Here is a 14,915-nt window from a genome sequence, read left to right on the forward strand (position 1 = left end):
TGTATGTATGTATGTATGTATGTATGTATGTATGTATGTATGTATGTATGTATGTATGTATGTATGTATGTATGTATGTATGTATGTATGTATGTATGTATGTATGTATGTATGTATGTATGTATGTATGTATGTATGTATGTATGTATGTATGTATGTATGTATGTATGTATGTATGTATGTATGTATGTATGTATGTATGTATGTATGTATGTATGTATGTATGTATGTATGTATGTATGTATGTATGTATGTATGTATGTATGTATGTATGTATGTATGTATGTATGTATGTATGTACACACACTACCATTCAACATTTTGGGGTCACTTAGAAATGTCCTTGTTTTTGAAAGAAAAGCGTGTTTTGTCCATTAAAATAACATCAAATTGATCAGAAATACAGTGTACACATTGTAAATGTTGTAAATGACTATTGTAGCTGGAAATGGCTGATTTTTAATGGAATATCTAGTATAGGCATACAGAGGCCCATTATCAGCAACCAACACTCCTGTGTTCCAATGGCAAGTTGTGTTAGCTAATCCAAGTTTATAATTTGAATAGGCTAATTTATCAATTGAAAACCATTTTGCAATTATGTTTGCACAGCTGAAAACTTGTTCTGTTTAAAGAAGCAATAAAACAGGCCTTCTTTAGACTAGTTGAGTATCTAGAGAATCAACATTTGTGGGTTCGATTACAGGCTCAAATTGGCAGAAACAAAGACTTTCTTCTGAAATCCGTCAGTCTATTCTTGTGCTGAGAAATGCAGGCTATTCCATGCGAGAAACTTAAGATCTCGTACTACTCCCTTCACAGAACAGCGCAAACTGGCCCTAACCAGAATAGAAATAGGAGTGGGAGACCCCGGTGTCTAGTTTGAGAAACAGACGCCTCACAAGTCCTCAACTGGCAGCTTCATTAAATAGTACCTGCAACACACCAGTCTCAATGTCAACAGTGAAGAGGCAACTCCGGGATGCTGGCCTTCTAGGCAGAGTTGCAAAGAAAAAGCCAAATCTCAGACTGGCCAATAAAAAGAAAAGATTAAGATGGGCAAAAGAACACAGACACTGGACAGAGGAACTCTGCCTAGAAGGCCAGCATCCCAGAGTCACCTCTTCATTGTTGACACCAATGAGCTGGTAAAAGCTATTTTAATTGATTAATCAATATTATTGATAAATCATACCTGTCTAGGCTATTTGGCAATTAAACTTTCATGAACCTGAAAGTGTTGCTTTCAGTTAATGTGGAAAGGTTCAACAATGTCTCATTTGTTGGAACACATCATTTTGTCTATCCCAATAAAGACCTGAAAAGGTGGTATGGCAATTTAACTTATGTATTAAATTGAACGAGACAATGGTATCCAATCAGTTGAGATTTGTTCGACACCATACGGTGTAACCTGAATTATTTTAAAACAATTACTGCCAATTCTCCACCAGAAGTGATAGCACAAGCTGAAATAACACAGGATTTCCACCCGGCGCGAGATTTCACTTTGAACAAAGGCGAAAACAAAAATGGATGCTCCCCTTTGTTAGCTTAGCATCCCTTTGTTAGCTTAGCATCTGGTGTAATGCTTAGCTTCACTTGTGTGGGATTTCCACTTTTAAGCACAAGGAAAGTTCCCTCCAATAAAGGAACAAGTTTACTAAGTGATGTCTAACATTCAACCCTTACGCTCTTCACGTTATCAAAACGCGAGAGGTACACAAGAGAGATAATGACTTCGCTTCAGTCACTATTGTAAAGTGACTGTTCCACTGGATGTCATAAGGTGAATGCACCAATTTGTAAGTCGCTCTGGATAAGAGCGTCTGCTAAATGACTTAAATGTAAATGTAAATGTAAACGAATATATCTCTCCAAAAATGTACGTAATGGCCGGCTCATATGTCCTCTGCTCTAGAAAAACCTTATGACTGAGTCTAATCGCTCCTGAAAGGAATAGACAGAAATAACACTACGTTGGGCCCAACTAGTATTATTCTCAGAATGCCTGCATCTGCTGGTACATATGCTATAGCTCGTAGCATTCAGTAAATCCCCACACATTGATTTTGTCAGATGTACATCACAGTGGTGGTTCTCGTCCTACCAGTATCTGGGTGAAAAGAAGGCCATCCCTCATCACTGTGAAATGCTCCCTAAAACACTTCTGCGAGCAGGCCTTTCTAATCGACCTGGCCTGGGAATCCTGGAAGAACATTGACATCATCCCGTCAGTCAAGGATGCCTGGTAGTTCTTTAAAAGTAATTTCCTCACCATCTTAAATAAGCACACCCCTTTCAAAAAATGTAGAACTAAGAACAGATATAGCCCTTGGTTCACTCCAGACCTGACTGCCCTTGACCAGCACAAAAACATCCTGTGGCGGACTGCAATTGCATAGAATAGTCCCCGCGATATGCAACTGTTCAGGGAAGTCAGGAACCAATTCCAGCAGTCAGTCAGGAAAGCAAAGGCTAGCTTTTCAAACAGAAATTTGCATCCTGTAGCTCTATCTTCAAAAAGTTTTGGGACACTGTAAAGTCCATGGAGAACAAGAGCACCTCCTCCCAGCTGCCCAGTCACCACTGTCACTAACACAGTCACCACTGAAAATCTATGATAATCGGAAATTTTAATAAGCATTTCTCTACGGCTGGCCATGCTTTCTTCCTGGCTACCCTGACCCAGGACAACAGCTCCGCATCCTCCCCCCGAGCCTCTCCAGCTTCTCCTTTACCAAAATCCAGATAGTAGATGTTCTGAAAGACCTGAAAAACCTGGACCCGTACAAATCAGCTCGGCTAGACAATCTGGACCCTCTCTTTCTGAAACTATCCACCGCCAATGTTGCAACCCCTATTACCAGTCTGTTCAACCTCTCTTTCGTATCATCCGAGATCCCTAAAGATTGGAATGCTGCCGCGGTCATCCCCTTCTTCAAAGGGGGGTGACACTTTAGACCCAAACTGTTATAGACCTATATCCATCCTGCCCTGCCTTTCTCAAGTCTTCGAAAGCAAAGTTAATAAACAGATCACTGACCATTCCAAATCCCACCGTACCTTCTCCGCTGTGCAATCTGGTTTCCGAGCTGGTCATGGGTGCACCTCAGCCAAGCTCAAGGTACTAAACGATATCATCACCCCCATCGATAAAAGACAGTACTGTGCAGCCGTCTTCATCGACCTGGCCAAGGATTTCGACTCTGTCAATCACCGTATTCTTATCGGCAGACTCAATAGCATTGGTTTCTCAAATGACTCAAATGACTGTTGTCCGGACCTCTGGCAGTCTCTATGGGGGTACCACAGGGTTCAATTCTTGGGCCGAATATTTTCTCTGTATATACCAATGATGTCGCTCTTGCTGCAGGTGATTACCTGATCCACCTCTACGCTGATGACACCATTCTGTATACATCGGGTTGGAGCGAGCGGTCGCATCCCCACTTCGGTCCGCAGGAGACACTGCCAGCTAGCCAACAGCTAGCCAACGTCTACCGAATAGAACTCAACAACCCAGTCTCATTCCGCTTCGCTCCACAGGTAGTATCACATTTTCATTTCATTTCATTACTGTACAACGGTTTGATTTGTTTGATCGTAGCTAGCTACATAGCTAGCTAGCTACGATCAAACAAATCAAGACTCTCAGAGTCTTTATTCTTTGATACAAAGACGGCTATGTATGTAGCTACATAGCTAGCTACATAGCCGTCTTTGTATCAAAGATAATTGTGTAGTCTAGAGCAATTTTCTAGGTTAGCTAGCCAGCTATTGTCGTTCTTTTAACGCAACGTAACGTAATCAACACTGCTAGCTAGCCAGCTAGCCCTCGAACAGCAGCACTGTAGAAACTATTACACTCAACGGAACGACTTGATTAGTGTAGTGTCAACAACGCAGCCACTGCCAGCTAGCCTACAAAGTCAACAACGCAGCCACTGCCAGCTAGCCTACTTCAGCAGTACTGTATCATTTTAATCATTTTAGTCAATAAGATTCTTGCTACGTAAGCTTAACTTTCTGAACATTCGAGACGTGTAGTCCACTTGTCATTCTAATCTCCTTTGCATTAGCGTAGCCTCTTCTGTAGCCTGTCAACTATGTGTCTGTCTATCCCTGTTCTCTCCTCTCTGCACAGACCATACAAACGCTCCACACTGCGTGGCCGCGGCCACCCTAATCTGGTGGTCCCAGCGCGCACGACCCACGTGGAGTTCCAGGTCTCCGGCAGCCTCTGGAACTGCCGATCTGCGGCCAACAAGGCAGAGTTAATCTCAGCTTATGCCTCCCTCCAGTCCCTCGACTTTTTGGCACTGACGGAAACATGGATCACCACAGATAACACTGCTACTCCGACTGCTCTCTCTTCGTCCGCCCACGTGTTCTCGCACACCCCAAGAGCTTCTGGTCAGCGGGGTGGTGGCACCGGGATCCTCATCTCTCCCAAGTGGTCATCCTCTCTTTCTCCCCTTACCCATCTGTCTATTGCCTCCTTTGAATTCCATGCTGTCACAGTTACCAGCCCTTTCAAGCTTAACATCCTTATCATTTATCGCCCTCCAGGTTCCCTCGGAGAGTTCATCAATGAGCTTGATGCCTTGATAAGCTCCTTTCCTGAGGACGGCTCACCTCTCACAGTTCTGGGCGACTTTAACCTCCCCACGTCTACCTTTGACTCATTCATCTCTGCCTCCTTCTTTCCACTCCTCTCCTCTTTTGACCTCATCCTCTCACCTTCCCCCCCTACTCACAAGGCAGGCAATATGCTCGACCTCATCTTTACTAGATGCTGTTCTTCCACTAACCTCATTGCAACTCCCCTCCAAGTCTCCGACCACTACCTTGTATCCTTTTCCCTCTCGCTCTCATCCAACACTTCCCACACTGCCCCTACTCGGATGGTATCGCGCCGTCCCAACCTCCGCTCTCTCTCCCCCGCTACTCTCTCCTCTTCCATCCTATCATCTCTCGGCGCAGGTCCTAATCCAGGCACTTGTCATCTCCTGTCTGGATTACTGCAACTCGCTGTTGGCTGGGCTCCCTGCCTGTGCCATTAAACCCCTACAACTCATCCAGAACGCCGCAGCCCGTCTGGTGTTCAACCTTCCCAAGTACTCTCACGTCACCCCGCTCCTCCGCTCTCTCCACTGGCTTCCAGTTGAAGCTCGCATCCGCTACAAGACCATGGTGCTTGCCTACGGAGCTGTGAGGGGAACGGCACCTCAGTACCTCCAGGCTCTGATCAGGCCCTACACCCAAACAAGGGCACTGCGTTCATCCACCTCTGGCCTGCTCGCCTCCCTACCACTGAGGAAGTACAGTTCCCGCTCAGCCCAGTCAAAACTGTTCGCTGCTCTGGCCCCCCAATGCTGGAACAAACTCCCTCACGACGCCAGGACAGCGGAGTCAATCACCACCTTCCGGAGACACCTGAAACCCCACCTCTTTAAGGAATACCTAGGATAGGATAAAGTAATCCTTCCCACCCCCCCCCTTAAAAGATTTAGATGCACTATTGTAAAGTGGCTGTTCCACTGGATGTCATAAGGTGAATGCACCAATTTGTAAGTCGCTCTGGATAAGAGCGTCTGCTAAATGACTTAAATGTAAATGTAATGTAAATGTACATCTGGCCCTTCTTTGGACACTGTGTTAACCTGTTACTCCTACCCCCTACTTTTTCGAACATTCTGTTAAAAATCGCGCAACATTTCAGCGCCCTGCTGCTCATGCCAGGAATATAGTATATGCATATGATTAGTATGTGTGGATATAAAACACTCAGACGTTTATAAAACTGGTTAAATCACGGCTGTGACTATAACAGAACGTGCGTTTCATCGAAAAGCGCAGGAAAATCTGATCACTGAAAATTGGAAAATATATCAATGCGCCACTTGCATGTATTGTCTATGGGAAAGCAAATTACCTGGAGCCGAGATTGCAATTCCTACAGCTTCCACACGATGTCAACAGTCTTGTCATTTGCCTAGGCTTTGTTTCTTGGTCAAACGAAGAAGAGACAGCCCATTTCTTCATGTCTCGGACCGGATATTTTGGTTGAGATTTACCCGGACATTATTTCCAGTCGTACAGGCGTATAGAATATACATCACCTCGTGATCAATTTGATCGCTTATTAATGTTTACTGATACCTAAAGTTGCATTACAAAAATATTTTGAAGTGTTTTGTGAAAGTTTATCGTCGACTTTTTTAATTTAAAAAAATGACATTACAAGACACTATTTTTTCTGTTTATCACAGTCTTCATAGATCGATATCTAGGCTATATATGGACCGATTTAATCGAAATAAAGACCCAATAGTGATTATGGGACATCTAGGAGTGCCAACAAAGAAGATGGTCAAATGTAATGAATGTTTTATATTTTATTTGTCGACTATGCTAATTATTTTGTTTACGTCCCCTGCGGGTCTTTTGAGGTGTTACATGCTATCAGATAATAGCTTCTCATGCTTTCGCCGAAAAGCATTTTAAAAATGTGACTTGTTGCCTGGATTCACAACGAGTGTAGCTTTAATTCAATACCGTGCATGTGTATTTTAATGAACGTTTGAGTTTTAACTAGTACTATTAGCATTTAGCGTAGCGCATTTGCATTTCCAGATGTCTAGATGGGACGCCTGCGTGTCAGGTAGCAGCAAGAGGTTAACTAACCTCCAAACGAGCTTCAATGCCACACAACACTCCTTCGGTGGCCTCCAATTGCTCTTAAAAACCTCTTTGGGCTGAGATCCCGCTAACGGGATCGATATGACAACAGCCAGTGAAAGTGCAGGGTGCCAAATTCAAACAAAAGAAATCTCATAATTAAAATTCCTCAAATATACAAGTATTTCACACCATTTTAAAGATACACTTCTTGTTAACCTTTTTGGGATAGGGGGCAGCATTTTCACTTTTGGATGAATAGCGTGCCCAGAGTGAACTGCCTCCTACTCTGTCCCAGATGCTAATATATGCATATTATTATTACTATTGGATAGAACAACTCTGAAGTTTCTAAAATTGTTTGAATGATGTCTCTGAGTTCAACAGAACTCATATGGCAGGCAAAAACCTGAGAAAAATCCAACCAGGAAGTGGGACATCTGAGGTTTGTAGTTTTTTAAAGCTTGGCCTACCAAATACACATTGAAATATGGATGAGGTTTAATTTCCTATGGCTTCCACTAGATGTCAACCGTCTTTAGAAACTAGTTTGAAGATTCTACTATAAAGGATGGGCTCATGAGACCTCTTTGAGTCAGTGGTCTGGCAGAGAGCGTTGGTCTCATGACGCACGCTCCCTACAGCGTTACTTCTCATTGCAGTGCTTTTCTGAAGACAAAGGAATTCTTTGGTTAGAACATTATTGGTGTTTTATGTTATGTTAAAAACATCTTAATGACTGATTCCCTACATTGTTTGACATGTAACGGAACTTTTTGAGTTTTTGTCTGGATGGTGTGCCTGCGCCTCATGAAGATGGATGACACGCTAACAACAAGTGGCTATTTGGACATAAATGATGGAACTTTATGGAACAAATCAGTCATTTATTGTCAAACTGGGATTCCTGAGAGTGCCTTCTGATGAAGATCATCAAAGGTAAGTGAATATTATGGTGTTGTTTCTAACTTTGTTGATTCCAAAATGGCAGATATTCCTCTGGCTGTTTAAAAAAAATCTGACACCGCGGTTGCATTAAGGAGAAGTTTATCTTTAATTCTGTGAATAACACTAGTATCTTTTAACAATGTTTATTATGAGAATTTCTGCAAAATCACCGGATGTTTTGGAATTAAAACATTACTGCACGTAAGGTGCCAATATAAACTGAGATTTTTGGATATAAATATGCACATTATCGAACAAAACATACATGTATTGTGTAACATGATGTCCTATGAGTGTCATCTGATGAAGATCATCAAAGGTTAGTGATTAATTGTATCTATATTTCTGCTTTTTGTGACTCCTATCTTTGGCTCGAAAAATGGCTGTGGGTTTTTTCGACTTGGCGGTTATCTAACATAATCATATGTTGTGCTTTAGCTGTAAAGCATTTTTGAAAACGGACACGATGGGTAATTAACGAGATGTTTATCTTTCATTTGCTGTATTGGACTTGTTAATGTGTGAAAGTTACATATTTCTAAAACCTAGTTTTGAATTTCGCACGCTGCCTTTTCAGCGGAATGATGTCGAGGGGTTCCGCTAGGTTAATCCCACCACAGTGTCCGATTTCAAATAGGTTTTACGGTGAAAGCACCACAAACGATTATGTTAGGTCAGAACCAAGTCACAGAAAAACACAGCCATTTTCCAGGCAAAGAGAGGAGTCACAGAAATCTGAAATAGAGAAAGAATTAATCACTAACCTTTGATGATCTTCATCAGATGACACTCATAGGACTTCATGTTACACAATACATGTGTTGGAGGCGATAAAGTTCATATTTATATTTAAAAAATCTTAGTATACATTAGCGCGTTATGTTCAGTAGTTCCAAAAACATCCAGTGATTTTGTAGAGAGCCACATCAATTTACAGAAATACTCATCATAAATGTTGATGAAAATACAAGTGTTATACATGGAACTTTAGATACACTTCTCCTTAATGCAACCGCTGTGTCAGATTTTAAAAAAACTTTACAGAAAAAGCACACCATGCTATAATCTGAGTACGTCGCTCAGAGACCAAAACTACCCAAACAGATATCCGCCATGTTGGAGTCAACAGAAGTCAGAAATAGCATTATAAATATTACCTTACCTTTAATGATCTTCATCAGACCATCACTCCCAGGAATCCCAGTTCCACAATAAATGTTTGATTTGTTCGATAAAGTTCATCTTTATGTCCAAATACCTCCTTTTGTTAGCGCATTCAGTTCACAAATCCAAATTCATGATGCACGAGCAGACAAAAAGTTCCGTTACAGTCCTTAGGAACATGTCAAACGAAGTATAGAATCAATCATTAGGATGTTTTAAACATAAATCTTCAATAATGTTCCAACCGGAGAATTCCTTTGTCTGTAGAAATGCAATGCAACAGTGCTCGCTCTCACGTGAACGAGCGTCACGAGCTCATGGCACTCTGCCAGAGCCCTGACTCATTGCCCTTTCATTCGCCCCAACTTCACAGTAGAAGCATCAAACAAGGTTCTAAAGACTGTTGACATCTTGTGGAAACCTTAGGAAGTGCAACATGACCAATATCCCACTGTATCTTCAATAGGGAATTAGTTGAAAAACGACAAACCTCAGATTTCCCACTTCCTGGTTGAATTTTTTCCATATGAGTTCTGTTATACTCATAGACATCATCCAAACAGTTTTAGAAACACCAGAGTGTTTTCTATCCAAATATACTAATGATATGCATATCTTAGCTTCCGGGACTGAGTAGGAGGCAGTTTACTCTGGGCACCTCTGGGCACCTTATTCATCCAAGATACTCAATACTGCCCCCAGCCATGTATGTATGTATGTATGTATGTATGTATGTATGTATGTATGTATGTATGTATGTATGTATGTATGTATGTATGTATGTATGTATGTATGTATGTATGTATGTATGTATGTATGTATGTATGTATGTATGTATGTATGTATGTATGTATGTATGTATGTATGTATGTATGGATGTATGTATGTATGTATGTATGTATGTATGTATGTATGTGGTTCTGTAGCTCAGTTGGTAGAGCATGGCGCTTGTAACGCCAGGGTAGTGGGTTCGATGTGTGTATGCACACATGACTGTGTGTGTGTGTATTATTTTATTATTATTATTTGTGTATGTATGTGTGTGTGTGTGTGTATGTATGTGTATGTATGTGTATGTATGTATGTATGTATGTATGTATGTATGTATGTGTGTATGTATGTATGTATGTGTGTGTGTGCATATGTGTGTATGTATGCATGTGTGTATGTATGTGTGTGTATGTATGTGTGTGTTATGTAGGCCTGGGCCGTCTGCCACAGACTCTGAAAGGGAGCTCCATGAAGGAGGTCTGTCAGTATGAGTTAGAGACGGTGTGTGTGTGTGTTAGAGACAGGGGATGCCTCCTAACTGGAGAAAATAAACAAAGGACACGTTAAATGAATCATGTCAGGACACAACAACACGATACAAATATTGAGTAGATACTATACATTGATGGCCACATGTTTCTGAACAAACATGCACTAATACTTAATTTTTCTTAAAGTAACAAACAATTAGTTCAGAGATTATTGTGCAATTATCTTTTTACCATTTACTTCCTGAGTAAATACCTGGTATTTTTCGTATTGTAAATTAACGTGATACTGATTATTTTCATGTTTTAACCTGCCTTAGTTCATATCCTATTAATTAAGGGAGTCATATTATGTGTATTGTGTTAGAGGGGTTGTACAGGGTTGTGGACTGAGGTGAGTTGGTTGGTTGGCTGACTAACTGACAATGCTGATGCTGACCCCTCCAGCTAAAACATCTAATAGCTCTTAATCTCAATCAGTGGAGACATATTAGTCAGGAATCCAGCAGCTACAGTATAGTTTCTGCTTCTCTTCTGTCTGCTCCCCTGGTCCCCACCCAGTAGACAGATGCACACACGCACAGACACACACACACATGCAGGCACGCATGCACAAACACACACACACGCACGCACGCACGCCACACACCATGGCCTCCTGAGGTTACAGAGCAACCTGCCTACCAGGATATCACTCCAGCAACCTGCTTCTCTCAGCCACCGGCACAGCTTCTTTTCCCTTCTCTTAAGTCAACCAGCAGGATCTCTGAAGCCCAGGTTTTGACAGCTGAAGTGTGTGTGCGTCCATGTGTGCATGTGTGTGCCTCTGTGTGTGTGCATGTGTGTGTGCGTGTGTGCACATGTCCATCCCTATATGTGTGTTTCTGGGCAAACCATCCACTCCCTCACTTCCACTCCACCCTACACCCCCCTTCTCCTCCACCCCCCGCAGGCTAAGATGGTGTTCATTATTTGGTCAGAGTGGGTCCCGATAGTGAGCTGAGTAATTGAGGCTCCATCTGTGAGCTCTGCTCATCTGGTTCTCTGCTCCTCTGGGACCCAGGCGGTTTATTGGAGAGGGACCTAAAACTGAGCCAGGCAGACAGGCAGAGAGACAGTGATTTGTTTTGTTGTCATGACATGTGGATATACAGTCGGTAGTAAGTATGTGTCGTTGTCTTTTCATGGTCAACCAAACTTCATACAGTATATCACAGAATAATACAATTCCTGAATCTATTTTTGGAAATATGTTTTCACAATATCATGAATACGAAATTATAATCATTTGGGGGGAGGGTTACTGTGACCACAATAATTTATTCTCCAAACTAATTGTAAGGAGCTGCAAATAAGCAAGAGTCTCTTGTTCTCTAGATGGCAGTAGTAAGTTAAACATATCACAGAGCATTTTCAACCATGCAACAAGCGTGCTTGTGTGTGCATGGTGTGTGTGTGTGTGTGTGTGTGTGTGTGTGTGTGTGTGTGTGTGTGTGTGTGTGTGTGTGTGTGTGTGTGTGTGTGTGTGTGTGTGTGTGTGTGTGTGTGTGTGTGTGTGTGTGTGTGTGTGTGTGTGTGTGTGTGTGTGTGTGTGTGTGTGTGTGTGTGTTTGTGCATGCATTTGGTGTGCATCTTCTATCGAGTGCATGTTCCATGGCATTACTGTATTGATTGGAAATTCAAAGGTGTAGGCTTAACTCAGAATAGAGACAGTGTTTGGTTGTACTGTGGCGCTCCAGTAGTTTGATGTCACTATGCTCTGCCTGCCAAAAACATATTATTGTTTATTCCTTGAATAAATTGAGAGGTTGTCACATCTTGTTTCCGTTATGACTAAAGTAATTACCTTGAGATTGCTCTGTGTATTAAAACAACTGCACCAGGCTCAGAGATATCACAGTTTTACTAAATTGTGCAAATTATATTTTTGTAATCAAATGCAATTATATGTTATTCCTTGGTGACAATATTTATGAAAATGTCAAATAAATTAATTGGCACAATAAGTCGATGTCTGTGTGTTGTTTGTTGAATATGTTGATTGAATAAAAATGGAGGTGCTGTGGATGGTTTTCCAAACTGTAAATTCAAAGACACCTTAACAGTGTTTCTACAGTGGAGAGAACATGAAAATATGTCAGAGATGTATTTATGACAGACTGACTCTGGGTGTAGACCCTTAAATCATTTTGATTGTGGTTTATCCCCATCGTTTGCAGACACACACACAAACACACACGAGCATTTCATAACATGACTGAAGAAGCAATGGAGACGTTCATTTTGTTCTCAACATTTTTCTATGCCCCCCACGGCCCTGCTGTGTTGCTGTGTATTGTCCACATCTAGTGAAAAGCCCAATTCATTTCAATCTGACACATGAGTGAGGTGATTCATCCACCAAATTGCTGTCATCTAAGTGGTTGATGTCATGTAAGTGCTGTCTTCCCCCCCCTCTCTCTCTCTCTCTCTCTCTCTCTCTCTCTCTCTCTCTCTCTCTGTCTGTCTGTGTGATGCTTCATTGGCATTTTGCCATTTTCAGTAGGACTGCTGTGCACAACACAACAACACTGGCTTCGGTGTACCCCTAATAGCCCATCCACTTACACTAAAGCTCTGCTCTTCCATCAAATGTGTGTCAATATAAACAGTTGGCAATTTAAAGTTTTTCTGTTCATTTTTGTTCTGAAAACTCAAATTCTCTTTTCTTATCCACAGTTCTTCTGAAAGACACTATGTTCAGCCATTGAGCAGCATTTTACATGAAGAGGCTGGACATACATATTAGAGCAGTATTGAGCTGAATAGGAGTCTGACAATAACAGGAGATAGCCAGGAACGGAGGGGCCAAAGGTAACTTGCTACTCATTTTGAAGTTACCTTATGATCTTAAATATTTACTACACTGAGTAAGTGTAAGATGTCAGAGGTTATGCACAATACACCTGAAAAGGTAGCTAGTCATGGAATGGCAATAATGTATACTGCAGACTGCATCCCTCAAGTCACTTACGGAAGGTGGATCAAAGGGCATGGCACTGGAAACCACACATTACTCATCTCCATACGAACCCCACGACTCCATCATGTATGACCTTGGGTCATGTTGTTTGCATGTTTGAGTGCGTGGCAGACAGGAGAGCAGCTCCCTGTGTGTGTCGGTGGAGGACACGTGAGTGACGTGATGCAGGAGAGGAAGATAAGTGTGCCCTTCTAGAAGCCTAGTTCGAAAAGCCATGATGCTCACGACACACCACGGTGCCATTGGGTGTTGAGATGTTCTCTGACAGATGTGCTCTGTAGCTAGGCAGCCAGGTCCAGAGTGAGCATTACACTTATTGACAGGTGCAAGCCCTCCCAGTACATGGCTGTCATCATTATTAGTGTAAGGGCTTTATGTCGAAGCTGACATGATTCTATAGGTGTTAGTGTTGCTAATTAGTAGGTGAGGCTGACATGACAGGCAGACAGTTGGTTGCAGATATGCTTTTTCTAGCAGGGAATGGATTAATACACATGAGGTGTTTTCTGAAATAATGAGGGTCTCTCAATAGTGGTCACCAGTGTCAATGCAGGAAAAAAGTAAATTGTCAATGTTTGAATTATAAATAATAACTGTGATATTAAATGTGTTATAACGTTAATAAAAATGTCAAGCATCTATTCAAACAGTCAATTGGTTTACAGACACTCTATTGTTGAATTTACATTTAGTAAACATGCTTTCAAGTTATTCGGTTTACTGATGTAAGACATGAGGTCCGGCTTCACTTCATAATATTCAACCTATAAAAAACACTGTATTGTTGTGGTTGAAAGAGCAGTAGAGCTCTCTGCTCTCAGCTCTCTTTCCCCTAGTGAATACTGAATGTGAAGGATCATGGTTTAAGCTTCAAAGCTGCAAGTCAGTGCTTTGGAAGGGATGTAGCAGAACAGAGAAACATGTCCATTGGGCTAGCCTTGGGCTGTTTAGTGCAGTGTGCGGGCCGACTTCAATAGATAATGAGCACTCCCAGTTTACAGTGGCTACCTCCTTGTGTTACAGATTTGTCTCAGACACCTGTCTGTCTTCTAGAAAACTCAGAAAACATGTCAGATGAGGTCTAAACCATTCTATGTATGTTTGCTTTATATTTTGTTAGTTAAAGACTGGTATAGGGCCTACACTGCACCATTAGAGTTAACACTATACCCACTAGTCATTTTTACAATTGTATTACATTTAAGTATATTCATCATATGAGCGCATGGATATGCGGATCTACTGTTTGGGTGGTGGAGATGCCCATTCTACAGCATCAGAAGGGTACTGTATCAGAGGGGTACTGTATCAGAGGGTTACTGTATACAGAGAAGAGTCCAACCCCACAACAGGTTGAGTGGTAGGGCCAACAACACACTGTTGGAGTTATCTCTAGTAACCCACTAGTAATTTCCAAAATGGTATTACATGTAACAATGTCATTAAAGTGTAAAATACGACATATGTATTATTTACCCATTCTGGAAAATTATGGTAGAACCACCCAAGCATATGGTTTGAGACCATGAAACCATGAGCCCATGGATATGTGGGCCTACTGGTGGTGGGCAAGATGACCTTTTACGGAATCCCTGAGAGGTATGGAGGAGAGGAGACCAACCCCACAGGAGTGATGGGGAAGAACCAAAAGGCAATCCAGGTGAAATCTAAAGCCCTGGAATGTTTTATCAATGTCAAACCCAGGAGATATGTAGGGTACTTTATTCCCATGACTCCATCTCTGCCTAATGCTACCTTAATTCTACAAGTCAAACATTTATCCACGTGTAATATGCAACTATAAGTAATCATTTAGTCATGTTTGCATGTATCAAATG

This window comes from Oncorhynchus gorbuscha, linkage group LG09 (genome assembly GCF_021184085.1).
Source record: "Oncorhynchus gorbuscha isolate QuinsamMale2020 ecotype Even-year linkage group LG09, OgorEven_v1.0, whole genome shotgun sequence".
NCBI lineage: Eukaryota > Metazoa > Chordata > Actinopteri > Salmoniformes > Salmonidae > Oncorhynchus > Oncorhynchus gorbuscha.